The 14,839-nt window shown below is 53.2% G+C and overlaps 1 protein-coding gene across 5 annotated transcripts in view; it reads left to right on the top strand.

Annotated features, from left to right (window-relative positions):
* The window catches only part of LOC146859510 (CD5 antigen-like), a 956,076-nt gene that overhangs the window by 814,347 nt on the left and 126,890 nt on the right, over positions 1 to 14,839 (top strand). The gene's annotated exons all lie outside the window — the stretch shown is intronic.

The raw sequence follows: 14,839 nt of genomic DNA, 5'->3' as shown, positions 1-14,839 counted from the left end.
CCAACCAGGCCAAGGCTGAACCCGCTACCCCTGCAGACCTGAGGGCGTTCAATAGGATGGAATGCGACACAGTGTCGAACGCGGCACTTAAATCCAGAAGGATAAGAGACGCCGATTTTCCCCTGTCTAGCAGAGAGCGGAGATTCTCGGTCACTCCTAGTAGCGTGGTCTCGGTGGAAAAATGCGAACGAAAGCCTGATTGAGAGGGATGGAGAAAACCGGACGATTCTATGTACAGCGACAAGTGGGTGTTAACATGTCTCTCAAGAATCTTGGAGAACATAGCCAGCAAAGAAATCGGGCGGTAGTTTTAAAGAATTTTGGGGTCCGCTGTAGGCTTTTTAAGAAGAGGGACCACCATAGCCCGCTTCCAGTCCTCAGGGACAGTTGATTCTCGAAGGGAGGCATTTAAGAGGGCCTGAATAATAAGAAGGGAATCAGGGGAGAGCTGACAAAGAATATCCATTGGAACTGGATCCAGAGGGGAACCGGATTTGACCTTGGAGAAGCAATCAGATAGAGTTTGTTGATCCAGCCTGGGCCATTTGAGTAACAAAGGGCGGGCTGAGACAGGGACTGGCAGTGATGGTACAGACTGCAAAGAAGAAGATGGAGGCTGAGGTCCCAAAAGGGAACGATAGATAGTTTCTACTTTGGGGGTGAAAAAGTCTGCAATCTCATTGCAGCGAGGCTCGTCGAGCGATGGTGGAGATGGGGAGGCCTTGGAACCAGCCAGATTTTTTACCATAGCAAAGAGTGCCCGAGGGCGGTTAGAAGAGTTATTTATCTCGTCTATTACAAAGATGGATTTTTCTTTCCTACAGGCCAGGTGATACTGTCCAAGTGCTGCTCTGTAGGTAAGTTTGCAATGAGGGCTGTAGCTCTTTCTCCACCTACATTGCAAATGATTACTCTCAGACTTCATGAGTTTTAACTCATCCGTGAACCATGGTGCCGGGGGGGTGATGGCCTAGGCTACGTTTACGACGCAAAGGCAGATGAAAGTCTATGGCAGAAGACAGCCACGAAGAGACTGCTAGGTTCAAAGGCAAGAGAGGGAGATCAGGGTCTGGGCGAGAGGCAAGTAGAGAGGTATTAAAACCAGGGAGGTCTAATTTTGACCATGCACTGTAATAGCTGGCCGAGTCTGAGCTGTGGACTGGAGAAGATCTCTTAATCTGCAGACTAAAATGGATGGCATAAGGGTCAGACCAATCCAAGGGGGTAGACGTGCTGCATGCATAGTCAAGGGTAGAGAAAATTGGATCCAAAAAGTGACCTTCCTGGTGGGTCGGGCAATGATTAAGTAAGAAAATGTTCAATGCCTCCAAGTCCGTCAAAACAGCGCTGATTAAATTGTCTTGCGTGTTTTCCAAATGTAGGTTAAGGTCCCCCACAATGGTGAAGTTAGCCGACTTTAGAGCAAAAGGGGCAACTAGTTCTGCCAGTGATGATAGCCAACTCGTGGAGATATTCGGGGGGCGATACATCAGTATACCCGAGAATGTCCACTGGGGAGTGACAGTCAGTTTGAAAAGAGCAGCTTCACACATGGGGAACAAAAGAGCTTCAAGGGTGCATACATAGCTAGATTTAAAAATTACTGCAATGCCCCCACCTCTACCAGAGGCTCTATCACACCTCACCACTACATAGCCCGAAGGAAGGGCATTGGCCACATCAGGATCAGACCCGGAGTGAAGCCAAGTTTCAGTCAAGAACACTTCATCGGGCTGTTCTGAGTGAAGGAGGTCAAATATGTGGGCCTTGTTTTTGGACAGAGATCGGCAATTAATACTGATTAGCTTTATGGTCACATTTCCAGAACCTCTGGGGGTTTTAAGGGACAAATGTTGGGACAGTGGTCTGTTTATTTTAGGTTTCACAAAAAAATTGCATTGAGGGCACTTACGATAACGGATGGTAGTCATGTCCATAGGGTTACAGTGTAAGGAGTTGTCATGTAACCGTCGCAGATCAGAGGCAGAATACTTATAAGTCAAGCCGCTATTTATGTACGGAGCGGCATGCTGACTGGCCGCTGGACGCTCCAGGGCGCGGACGGGCGCAGACGGGCTTGCCTCTGGCGCGCCCGCTGTGCGCTAGCATCCGGGTGTTAAAATACATCCGGTCGTCAGGCCAGGGGGCGTGCCCAATCAGCCAGCAAAGTCCTCCCTCTCTGTTGAAGTTCTAAAGACGAGAGGGAGGCAGCATCACAATAACGTAGCCACAGAAATATGAAGGGTGAGTGTGCCCGGGACCAAATGTACCCGTGAGTAAGTTAAAAATTTTAAAATGCAAGTATGCGGCCAAAGAGGAATGACGAGGCTTCCCACCTCGCTCACATCACACGCTCACTACACACAGCGATCCACTAAGTCGCTGCGCGCTAGCATCTGGGTGTTAAAATACATCTGGTCGTCAGGCCAGGGGGCGTGCCCAATCAGCCAGCAAAATCCTCCCTCTCTGTTGAAGATCTAAAGACGAGAGGGAGGCAGCGCCACAATAACGTAGCCACAGAAATATGAAGGGTGAGTGTGCCCGGGACCAAATGTACCCGTGAGTAAGTTTAAAATTTTAAAATGCAAGTATGCGACCAAAGAGGAATGACGAGGCTTCCCACCTCGCTCACATCACACGCTCACTACACACAGCGATCCACATTGCCAGGAGCTCAGCCAGTCTTGCCTCCATCCGTCCTTGGTGTTCTTGTTGACTGGCGTGTTGCTAGGCCTGCTGGTTCTTGATCTCTGTGAGGGTCTCCACTACCTGGCTGAGGACCCTGGTGTCACGCCGGTATGCGTCGATGATGTTGTGTATGTGTGATATACCGGTCCCTTCAGCTGGCTGGTCAGGTTCTCGTCTCTGCCTGCCTCCACTCCCACCACCCCTGCCCACACAAGCCTGGCCTGCCGTTGTGGGCACATCGGGTCTCCGGGACCCCTGAGGGATGGCAGTTGTGGGGTTGTCTGCCTCCTCCTGGGTGCCCGGTGAACCTTGTCACTCCAGGTTAGACTGGCTCAGTTGTTCAGTGCGGGCAGGGCTCCTAGGTGTCTCCTGGGATGTGGCAGGAATGGGGGTGGTGGTTGGCACAGATGTTCCTGAAGCAGGTGCTGCAGGGGGTCAGACACCAGATGGGCCAGGTGGATTGGGGTCATCCGCGGAGTGTTGAGAGGTATCGCTGCCGGTGGGATCCGGTTCCTCCCGAGCCTGGGACTGTGATTCTTCCCCCCCATTGTTGGGGGGAGATTCATCAGGGCGCCCTGTGTGTGAGAGAAAGACAATGTTAATGCTGTATCATGCGACATCCTTTTTTCATACATATTCAAGTTGTCACAGTTCCTCCAGGTAGTTGTATGTGCCTAGCATTCTCCTGCATGTTCACTTGTGGATGGGTATGTTGCGGGGGCAAGATTGATATGTGCTCCTGACTATTTGACCTGTTGGTTTTTTGTCTTGGGTGCTTCTTGGGCTATGTATTGGTCTTGTTGTGAGACATGTCGATTGTGAGAGTGTGTAAATACTTTGCCTGTCCTGGGGGGGGTGTGGTTGTGTGAGGGGTGTGTGTGACAGGGCCTGCTGGTTGGTGTAGTGTGATTTGGCAGTGGGCTCCCAGGTGATGTAGCTGTCTCCACATGGGGCATGCTGCAATGACAGTGAGTGTGAGTTCCTGTCCTAGATATCTGAGCGTGTTGTGTTGGTGTTTGAGTTTGTAGTGGTCAGAGGAGGGCCTTGTGCTGCCTGAAGCAGGGCCAAGTGTCAGCTATCTTGTCAGTACTTTGGCAGTCCCTGTGCATTGAGCATGGTGCATGGGTATGTACCTGGGCCATATGGGATGAGGTCAATGGTGTGTGATTGTGAGTTGAAGAATGTGTTTTGTGAGGCCCCCCCTCCCAGCATGGCAGACATCCATTGTTGTGTTGGTGGTTCGTGTAGCATGGGACATGGCATGGCCTTGCTTTGTGAATGTGGCATACACATGTTAGTGGCATGAGCGTTGTTTTTGAGTGTGGTTGTGTCCGGTGAGGGCTTGGGGGTAGTTGCGTGCAGTTTGTGTAGTTGGGGTGTGGCTGCCATTCCCCCCATGTTCCATGAGTTGTTTGTATACTCACCAGGCTCTGGAAGTCCTTGTAGTCCATGTACTCCCACCGGCGGGAGCAGGGCCATCACCTTCTCCTCCCAGGGATTGTAATGTACTGGTCTGCGGGGCAGCCCACCTCCAGTGATGTTGCTCTGGGCGTAGGCTTCATTCATCTTTCTCTTGACTGCCCTGCACAGATTGTACCACCTGGCTTGGGATTCGTTCCTGGTCCTTCTGATGGGTGCAACAGCATTCACCCTATCGACGATCCTCTGCCACAGGCGTGTTTTTTCGGCTATGCTGGTCTGTCTGACCAATGTTCCAAAGAGCTGTGGCTCGACTCTGATGACTTCGTTGACAAGGATGTCCAGCTCCTCCCTTGTGAACTTTGGATTCTTGTCTGTGGGCATGGTGTGGGTTGAGGGTGTGGCTGGTTGTGGGTGTGTGTGTGTGTGAATGTGAAGGTGTGTGTGAATGTGAAGAGGGGGTATGTGTGAAGGAGGTTGTGTGAAGGTGTATAGGTTAAGATGTATGGGTGTAGTTGTTGGGGTGTGCTCTGTTGCTTTGGTGAGTGTGTTGCAAAGGCTCATGGTTAGTGTGTGGGCCCTTTTTATTGGTCCATTTGTGGGTGGGCCTGAGTTTGAAATGTTGGTGGGTGTGTTATAAGGGGTGTTTGTGATTTTGGGCCTATGTTGCCTGTTTGGATGTGGCCATGGTGAGTGATTTTGATGTTCTGTTGAGTGTAGAGGTGTTTTGTGGTGTTCTGCGAGTCAAATTGAGCCTCCCTGTGGTGTTTTCCAGTGCCCTGGTTCAGTGCGAGTCGTTTCAAGCTTGAGTATGTAAGGTCTGTACATACGCGATGCAGGGGGGCGGTGCTGGTGTACGAGCCGTTCTAGTACGGGCCTGGGGTACGGGGCTGGTGTACGGGGCGTACAAGTACGGGGCTGGAGTACGGGGCATACCAGTACGGGCCTGGGCTATGGGGCTGGGGTACGGTGCGTACAAGTATGGGGCTGGTGTATGGGGTGTACTAGTACGGGCCTGGGGTATGGGGCTGGGGTACAGTGCGTACAAGTACGGGCTGGTGTACGGGGCGTACTAGTACGGGGCTGGGGTACGGGGCGTACTAGTACGGGGCTGGGGTATGGGGCGTACTAGTACAGGGCTGGGGTACGGGGCTGGGGTACGGTGTGTACAAGTACGGGGCTGGGGTATGGGGCGTACTAGTACGGGGCTGGGGTATGGGGCGTACAAGTATGGGGCTAAAGTACGGGGCGTACTAGTACGGACCTGTGGTATGGGGCTGGGGTACGGTGCGTACAAGTACAGGGCTGGTGTACGGGGGGTACTAGTATGGGGCTGGGGTATGGGGAGTACTAGTATGGGGCTGGGGTATGGGGCGTACTAGTACGGGGCTAGGGTGCGGGGCTGGGGTACGGTGCATACAAGCACGGGGCTGGGGTACAGGGCGTACTAGTACAGGGCTGGGTATGGGGCGTACAAGTACAGAGATGGTGTACGGGGCATACTAGTACGGGCCTGGGGTACGGGGCTGTGGTATGGTGCGTACATGTACGGGGCTGGTGTATGGGGCATACTAGTACGGGGCTGGGGTACAGGGCGTACTAGTACGGGGCTGGGGTACGGGGCGTACTAGTACGGGGCTGGGGTATGGGGCTGGGGTATGGGGCGTACTAGTACGGGGCTGGAATATGGGGCTGGGGTACAGGGCGTACTAGTACGGGGCTGGGGTACGGGGCGTACTAGTACGGGGCTGGGGTATGGGGCTGAGGTATGGTGCGTACAAGTATGGGGCTGGGGTACAGGGCGTGCTAGTATGGGGCTGGGGTACGGGGCGTACAAGTACTGGGCTGGTGTACAGGGCGTACTAGTACGGGCCTGGGGTGCGGGGCTGGGGTACGGTGCGTACAAGTACGGGGCTGGTCTACGGGGCATACTAGTATGGGGCTGGGGTACGGGGTGTACCAGTACGGGGCTGGGGTACGGGGCTGGGGTACGGTGCGTCCAAGTATGGGGCTGGGATATGGGGAGCACTAGCACGGGGCTGGGGTACTGGCATACAAGTATGGTGCTGGTATATGGGGCGTACTAGTACGGGCCTGGGGTACGGTGTGTACAAGTACGGGGCTGGTGTACGGGGCGTACTAGTACGGCGCTTGGGTACGGGGCGTACTAGTATGGGGCTAGGGTACGGGGCTAGGGGACAGTGCGTACAAGTATGGGGCTGCGGTACGGGGCATACTAGTATGGGGCTGGTTTACGGGGTGTACTGGTACAGGGCTGGGATACAGGGTGTAAAAGTACGGGGATGGGGTACGGGGTGTACTAGTACGGGGCTGGTGTACGGGCTGGGGTACAGTGCGTACAAGTACGGGGCTGGTGTATGGGGCGTACTAGTACAGGGTTGGGGTATGGGGTGTACTAGTACGGGGCTGGGGTAAGGGCTGGTGTATTGGGCGTACTAGTATGGGGCTGGGGTACGGGGTGTACTAGTACGGGGCTGGGGTACGGGGCATAGTAGTACGGACCTGGGCTATGGGGCTGGGGTACGGTGCATACAAGTACGGGGCTGGTGTACGGGGCGTACTAGTACGGGGCTGGGGTATGGGGCTGAGGTACGGTGCGTACAAGTATGGGGCTGGGGTACAGGGCGTACTAGTATGGGGCTGGGGTACGGGGCGTACAAGTACAGGGCTGGTGTACGGGGCGTACTAGTACGGGCCTGGGGTACGGGGCTGGGGTACGGTGCGTACAAGTACGGGGCTGGTCTACGGGGCGTACTAGTATGGGGCTGGGGTACGGGTGTACCAGTACAGGGCTGGGGTACGGTGCGTACAAGTATGGGGCTGGTGTACGGGGAGCACTAGTACGGGGCTGGGGTACGGGGCGTACAAGTATGGCGCTGGTATATGGGGCGTACTAGTACGGGCCTGGGGTACGGGGCTGGGGTACGGTGTGTACAAGTACGGGGCTGGTGTACAGGGCGTACTAGTACGGCGCTTGGGTACGGGGCGTACTAGTATGGGGCTAGGGTACGGGGCTGGGGTACAGTACGTACAAGTATGGGGCTGCGGTACGGGGCATACTAGTATGGGGCTGGTTTACGGGGTGTACTGGTACAGGGCTGGGATACACGGCGTAAAAGTACGGGGATGGGGTATGGGGCGTACTAGTACGGGGCTTTTGTACGGGCTGGGGTACAGTGCGTACAAGTACGGGGCTGGTGTATGGGGCGTACTAGTACGGGGTTGGTGTATGGGGTGTACTAGTACGGGGCTGGGGTACGGGCTGGTGTATTGGGCGTACTAGTATGGGGCTGGGGTACGGGGTGTACTAGTACGGGGCTGGGGTACGGGGCATACTAGTACGGGCCTGGGCTATGGGGCTGGGGTACGGTGCATACAAGTACGGGGCTGGTGTACGGGCGTACTAGTACGGGACTGGGGTACGGGGCTGGGGTACAGTGCATCCAAGTACTAGGCTTGTGTACGGGGCATACTAGTACGGGCCTGGAGTACGGGGCTGGTGTACGGTGCATACAAGTACGGGGCTGGGGTACGGGGTGTACTGGTATGGGACTGGGGTACTGGGAGTACTAGTATGGGGCTGGGGTACGGGGCGTACTAGTACTGGGCGGGGGTACAGGGTGTACTAGTATGGGGTTGGGGTACGGGGCTGGGGTACGGTGCTTACAAGTACGGGGCTGGGTTATGGGGCATACTAGTACGGGGCTGGGGTACGGGGCATACAAGTACGGGGCTGGTGTACGAGGCGTACTAGTATGGGCCTGGGATACGGGGCTGTGGTACGGTGTGTACAAGTACGGGGCTGGTGTATGGGGCGTACTAGTATGGGGCTGGGGTACGGGGCGTACCAGTATGGGGCTGGAGTATGGGGCGAACTAGTACTGGGCTGGGGTATGGGGCGTACTAGTACGGGGCTGGGGTACGGGGCGTACTAGTATGGGGCTGGGGTACGGGGCTGGGGTACAGTGCATACAAGTACGGGGCTGGGGTATGGGGCATACTAGTACGGGGATGGGGTACGGTGCGTACAAGTACGGGGCTGGTGTACGGCCGTACTAGTACGGGGCTGGGGTACGGGGTATACTAGAATTGGGCTGGGGTACGGGGCTGGTGTACGGGGCGTACTAGTACAGGGCTGGGGTACGGGGCGTACTAGTACGGGGCTGGGGTACAGGGCGTACTAGTACGTGCCTGGGCTATGGGCCTGGGGTACGGTGCGTACAAGTATGGGGCTTGTGTATGGGGCATACTAGTATGGGGCGTACTTGTACGGGGCTGGGGTATGGGGCTGGTGTATGGGGCGTACTAATACGGGGCTGGGGTACATGGCGTACTGGTACGGGGCTGGGGTATGGGGCGTACTAGTACGTGCCTGGGCTATGGGGCTGGGGAACGGTGCGTACAAGTACGGGGCTTGTGTACGGGGCGTACTAGTAGAGGCCTTGGGTACGGGGTTGGGGTACGGTGCGTCCAAGTACGGGTCTGGTGTACAGGGCGTACTAGTACGGGCCTGGGGTACAGGACTGGTGTACGGTGCGTACAAGTACGTGGCTGGTGTATGGGACGTACTAGTACGTGGCTGGGGTACAGGGCGTACTAGTACGGGGCTGGGGTACGGGGCGTACTAGTACGTGGCTGGGGTACGGGGCGTACTAGTACGGGGCTGGGGTACGGGGCGTACTAGTACGGGGCTGGGGTATGGGGCGTACTAGTACGGGTCTGGGGTACGGGGCTGGGGTACGGTGCGACAAGTACGGGGCTGGGGTATGGGGTGTACAAGTACGGGGCTTGTGTACGGAGCGTACTAGTACGGGGCGGCGGTACGGGGCATACTAGTATGGGGCTGGTTTACGGGGTGTACTGGTACAGGGCTGTGGTACAGTGCGTACAAGTACGGGGCTGGTGTACGGGGCGTACTAGTACGGGGTTGGGGTACGAGGTGTACTAGTACGGGGCTGGGGTACGGGGCTGGTGTATGGGGCGTACTAGTATGGGGCTGTGGTACGGGGTGTACTAGTACGGGGCTGGGGTACGGTGCATACAAGTATGGGGCTGGTGTACGGGGCGTACTAGTACAGGACTGGGGTACGGGGCTGGGGTACAGTGCGTCCAAGTACTAGGCTGGTGTACGGGGCATACTAGTACGGGCCTGGAGTACGGGGCTGGTGTACGGTGCATACAAGTACGGGGCTGGGGTACGGGGTGTACTGGTATGGGACTGGGGTACGGGGAGTACTAGTATGGGGCTGGGGTATGGGGCGTACTAGTACTGGGCGGGGGTACAGGGTGTACTAGTACGGGGTTGGGGTACAGGGCTGGGGTACGGTGCTTTCAAGTACGGGGCTGGGTTACGGGGCGTACTAGTACGGGGCTGTGGTACGGGGTGTACAAGTATGGGGCTGGTGTACGAGGCGTACTAGTACGGGCCTGGGGTATGGGGCTGTGGTACGGTGTGTACAAGTACGGGCTGGTGTATGGGGCGTACTAGTACGGGGCTGGGGTACGGGGTGTACCAGTATGGGGCTGGGGTATGGGGCGAACTAGTACTGGGCTGGGGTATGGGGCGTACTAGTACGGGGCTGGGGTACGGGGCGTACTAGTACGGGGCTGGGGTATGGGGCTGGGGTACAGTGCATACAAGTACGGGGCTGGGGTACGGGGCATACTAGTCCGGGGCTGGGGTACGGTGCGTACAAGTACGGGGCTGGTGTACGGCCGTACTAGTACGGGGCTGGGGTACAGGGCATACTAGTATGGGGCTGGGGTACGGGGCTGGTGTACGGGGCGTACTAGTACAGGGCTGGGGTACGGGGCGTACTAGTACGGGGCTGGGGTACAGGGCGTACTAGTACGTGCCTGGGCTATGGGGCTGGGGTACGGTGCGTACAAGTATGGGGCTTGTGTACGGGGCATACTAGTATGGGGCGTACTTGTACGGGGCTGGGGTATGGGGCTGCTGTACGGGGCGTACTAATACAGGGCTGGGGTACAGGGCGTACTAGTACGTGCCTGGGCTATGGGGCTGGGGAACGGTGCGCACAAGTACGGGGCTTGTGTATGGGGCGTACTAGTACAGGCCTGGGGTACGGGGTTGGGGTACAGTGCGTCCGAGTACGGGGCTGGTGTACAGGGCGTACTAGTACGGGCCTGGGGTACAGGACTGGTGTACGGTGCGTACAAGTACGTGGCTGGTGTACGGGACGTACTACTATGTGGCTGGGGTAGGGGGCCTACTAGTACAGGGCTGGGGTATGGGGCGTACTGGTATGGGGCTGGGATACAGGGCGTACTGAGGTTCTGGACTTTTAAGAGTCCAGAGGTGTCAGGGAAACAACACCCGAAGACCCCTGAGTTCCCCCTGTCCCGGTGCACAAATAAACAGAGACACGGGCTTCTCGATGGCGGCGTCAAAGACCAAGGTTTATTTACTGCAGGGACACAGAAATCATAGGAACCACACAGAGGCAGAATCTAGGAGACTGTTCGAATTGTTAGTGGGTTGTTTCTTAAATACAAGAAAAATGTCTTGGGGCAACATTACACGAATATTTCTCATGCCCAACCCGGTATCCCAAACAGATAATAAATAAATATCAAACAATGATTAGTTGTAGGTTTTCGGTATTCGATCAGGCTCTCTTGTCAGTTCTTCATTCTCTACTTGATCCTCCCCATCATAAAAATCGTAACCTCCCCATTGTAAAAGCCCAGAAGGAAAGGAGCAGAGCCAGGTGCAAAGGATTGAAATGTAGGATAAGAGGTGTTTATGGATCATAAACGGGCAGGGCAATCGTCTTCGGCCTTTTCAGTCAGGACAACGGACACGAGAACCAGTATAGCAGGACTGGCCTCAGGCAAGGGAGGCAGCTTGATTCTGCCTAGTCATGTAGCGTCAGCCTTTCTCGGGGCTCGAGCTTACGTGTCCTTAACAAGGTGATCATGCCGGGGTCGTCGTCCGTTCATTGACTATGTGAGGGCAAGAAACAAAATGGATGCCGTAACTAAAATGGGTGCCATGACTTTACTGACAGAATGCCCTATTTTCCAGTGAATTCATGCTAGTTGCGCAGCGAAAACATTGTCATGTATATAATGGATCATTTGCGGTTCATTGGTACCAAAATCGTGTCAGTACTATGATACCGAATTCACGGGTTCGGATCGCTACAGAACCTCAGACCGTCCTTTTGCCCTTACATAGGCAATAACTCACTCTATGTCAGAGTCCATTTCTATGTTCATTAGGTCACTGATATGTTGTTGTAGCATTACTTTATCTCGTGGTGCATCTCCGAAAACAGGTGGTCCTCTTACGCACGATGAAACACAAACGCTACATAAGGCAGGGCCACACTGAATAATGAGACAGCACGAAAATAAAAATACTAACGTAACACCAATGACCATTAGAACCTTCCACCCCCATGCAGATAACAGATTCCAGAACCATCCCATTAGTGACCAGTCACCTTCCTCTACGTGAATGGAGTCGGAGATTTTGTGTAACTTAGAGATGGCCTTGTATACTGTTGGCGCATTATCTGGGATAAAAACGCAGCAACTTGATTGGATCATCTTGCATACCCCACCTCGATCTGCAAATAACACGTCAAGAACCATACGGTTCTGTAACGTCATGAGGCAATCCGCTTGAAGCTCAGCTGTCAGATTACTAAGGGCACCTGTAGTTTCGATAATGGTGGATTCAACTACTCGTGTTAGTTGACGCAGGTTTCTACTGTTGACCATAGGCCCCCAGAACGGGAGGAAACCTTTGAAAAAGTCTCCTGCTTCTTGGCCAGCAGTATCCTCTTTACTGAATACACCTCTCACAACTCTCGTTTTGTGATAGTCCGGTGCAGCAGTGTATGTCGGAGGTAACAGTTGAGCGATATAACATGAGCCTGAGAAGTCAGCGGGCAGCCATGTATATGCTCTGTCTTGACAAACAAAATAGGTACCCTTAGCGGCTAAGAATGCAGGGGAAGATTGTGACGGGAACACGTACGTTTCAATACAGTCACTCTTCCCTAGTCGAGCTTTCGGATTCCTCCCATTTCCTTGCAAACAGACCTGACCTTGGTGGGGTACGACCCAGATCGGAGTTGAGCTCTTACGTTTGTTCTCACCCAGAGTGATGCCATATTCTGTAATGTTCCACCCCATGTAAACTCGCAACTCATCCTTGGGAATGTACGGAGTATTAGTGACATCTCTCACCATATCAGTGATTCCTTTTACCAAGGCTCTATTAGCAGAGTTATACCGGGTGGAACGTGGAGGTCGTGGAGGGTAGGTCTCTAGAGCATAGGCGAACATGGTCTGAAATGCCCAGAATGATCCATTATAACTGAAAGGCAGAACCAAATAAGGGATGCCCTTGTCCATGGTATGTGGTATCAGGCCACATACCCAGCAGTTTGTTGTGTTAACCACTAGTTGATGTTGGTGCAAGAGCTGAATGAAATTGTTATTTATAAACTCAGAGCGTCGAGCTTGCTCGTGGGCAGGAAAAGGATGAAAAGAATGAATAGAACCAATAGTCGGGGAAACAGAAATATGGGGAGATACTGTAGACGTAACAGGTGCAAAGATCAATTGAATACCAAAAATAATTCCGCCTATCAGAGTTATAAAAACAATCAGAAGTGTCAGGGCACATTGCATTAGGAAACATTTACTATACAATATGTCATATAATTTTGTCTTGTGCACATTTATGACTTTAACCCGTCGTAATTCAGGAAGCTCCATCTTCTACAACCGTTCGCAAAGGATGGTTTGTACCTGTTAAAAACTTACCTCTGTTTATCCTGGGAGTTCCCAAGACAAACAGAAGAAACCGACCTAATGTCTGATTCCCTGTAAATTAAAACAAGGCACACGTTATGACCCTACGGTAACCCAGACGGCAAGGTAAGAGGATAAAAAAAATAAAAGCAAACTTCCTGACTGTACGGGATGCAAATACGATCAAAACAGTTTTACAGTTATCAAACAGAAATGTAATAATGCAATGTCATCAATTCATCACATGAGAACGTAGATTATATCTGTACTTTCCAGGTCTTGTTTGGTCTTGAAATAGCTGGTCCACAGGTGCAGAAATGTTCGATTCCACAGGTGACAAGTGTTCACTTTGTACAATACTCGGTTCAGGATTCAAAGGAGCGGTTTCTGCTGAGGTGCCAAAGTTCTGCGTTTTAGTTCGTGGATGGTCCGTTAGGTACTCTGCATCACTGAAAGGGATGTGCCTAGGAACAGGTTCTGTCTCGGATACACCAATTCCCTGTCTAACCCAGTTGTCATAGGGGAGTGGGAGAGGGACACGCTTCGTGTGGCTGGCGTGCACCCAATTTTTCCTGCCAGCTAGGCGTACTGCAGTTCTGGTTACAAGGAGGACCTGGAACGGGCCCACGAATCTTGGCTGAAGGTTTCGAGTACGTTCAAAGTTCCGCACTACAACCTGGTCGCCGGGTTTCAACGTATGACCTGGACTCTCCGGCAGTTTAGGCAAGGATTCGAATACCTGTTGATGAATAAGGCTCAATTTAGCAGTCAGATCATGAAGGTAATCAATCAACATTGGGTATTCAATCTGTTTGAATTCCTTTGGCCTAGGGACTCCCCAAACATTAGCAGGGCGGCCGAACACAATCTCATATGGGCTAAGCCCTACTCGAGAGTGTACAGTCGCTCTGGTGGACAGTAAAGCTAAAGGCAGTGCGTCTGGCCAAGAGAGGCCAGTGGAAGCTTGAATTTTCGCAAGTTTCAGCTTCAGGGTGCCATTGTACCCTTCCACCAAACCCGCTGATTGTGGGTGATTCGCACTGTGGAATTTTTGTACAATTCCTAGACCTACACACACACTCTTCATAACTTTCCCTACAAACTCACTTCCGTTGTCTAACCAAACAATCCGTGGCATACCATACCTAGGGAAGTATTCTTTGAGGAGGATTTTGGCAGTAGACATGGCAGTGTTATCCTTTAATGGGTATGCCTCAATCCATCTTGAAAAGGCACATACTACCACTAGGACATACTTAAGATTGTTACACCTGTCCATGTGGATATAATCCAATTGAATCACTTCAAAGGGACAAGAAGGGGGAGCAAAATGACCAGTTGGGGTTGGGGTTCCCTTGCCAGGATTATGCATCAGGCATACCATGCAGTTTTTCACCACTCTTTCCGCACACTTAGTAATTCCATCATTCTTCCATACTGGAGCTAACATTTTACAGATCCCTTTCGAACTGATGTGCGCCGCTCCATGCGCCATCGTGACTACTGCAAGTACATACGCATCAGGTAACATCCAACGTTGCTGCTCAGACAGATCAATCCAACATCCACTTGAATCCATTTTACCCGTTTTCTCCTTCCATTCATTCTTCTCATTTTCAGTTGCCTCATTTTGGATTGCTTTCACACTGTCAATCGTATTCTCACACATTCCTGATTCAGCAATCCATCTTGCAGACGTTGCAACATACATTCGGCTCGTCATGTTCTTGGCCGTTTCTTTAGCGACCTCATCAGCAAACGCATTCCCTCGGCCAACATCATCCGTAATCTTTCGATGTGCACTGCACTTCACAATTGCAACTTCATTCGGTAGGGTCAGGGATTCTAATAGATCGTTGACTAACTGTCCATGTTGGATCTTAGTTCCATGGGACGTGAGAAAACCTCTTTCTTTCCAGAG

Source organism: Triturus cristatus, chromosome 3_2 (genome assembly GCF_964204655.1).
Source record: "Triturus cristatus chromosome 3_2, aTriCri1.1, whole genome shotgun sequence".
Lineage (NCBI taxonomy): Eukaryota > Metazoa > Chordata > Amphibia > Caudata > Salamandridae > Triturus > Triturus cristatus.
Note: the sequence above shows the minus strand (reverse complement) of the source record. Positions and strands in the feature narration are given on the sequence as shown.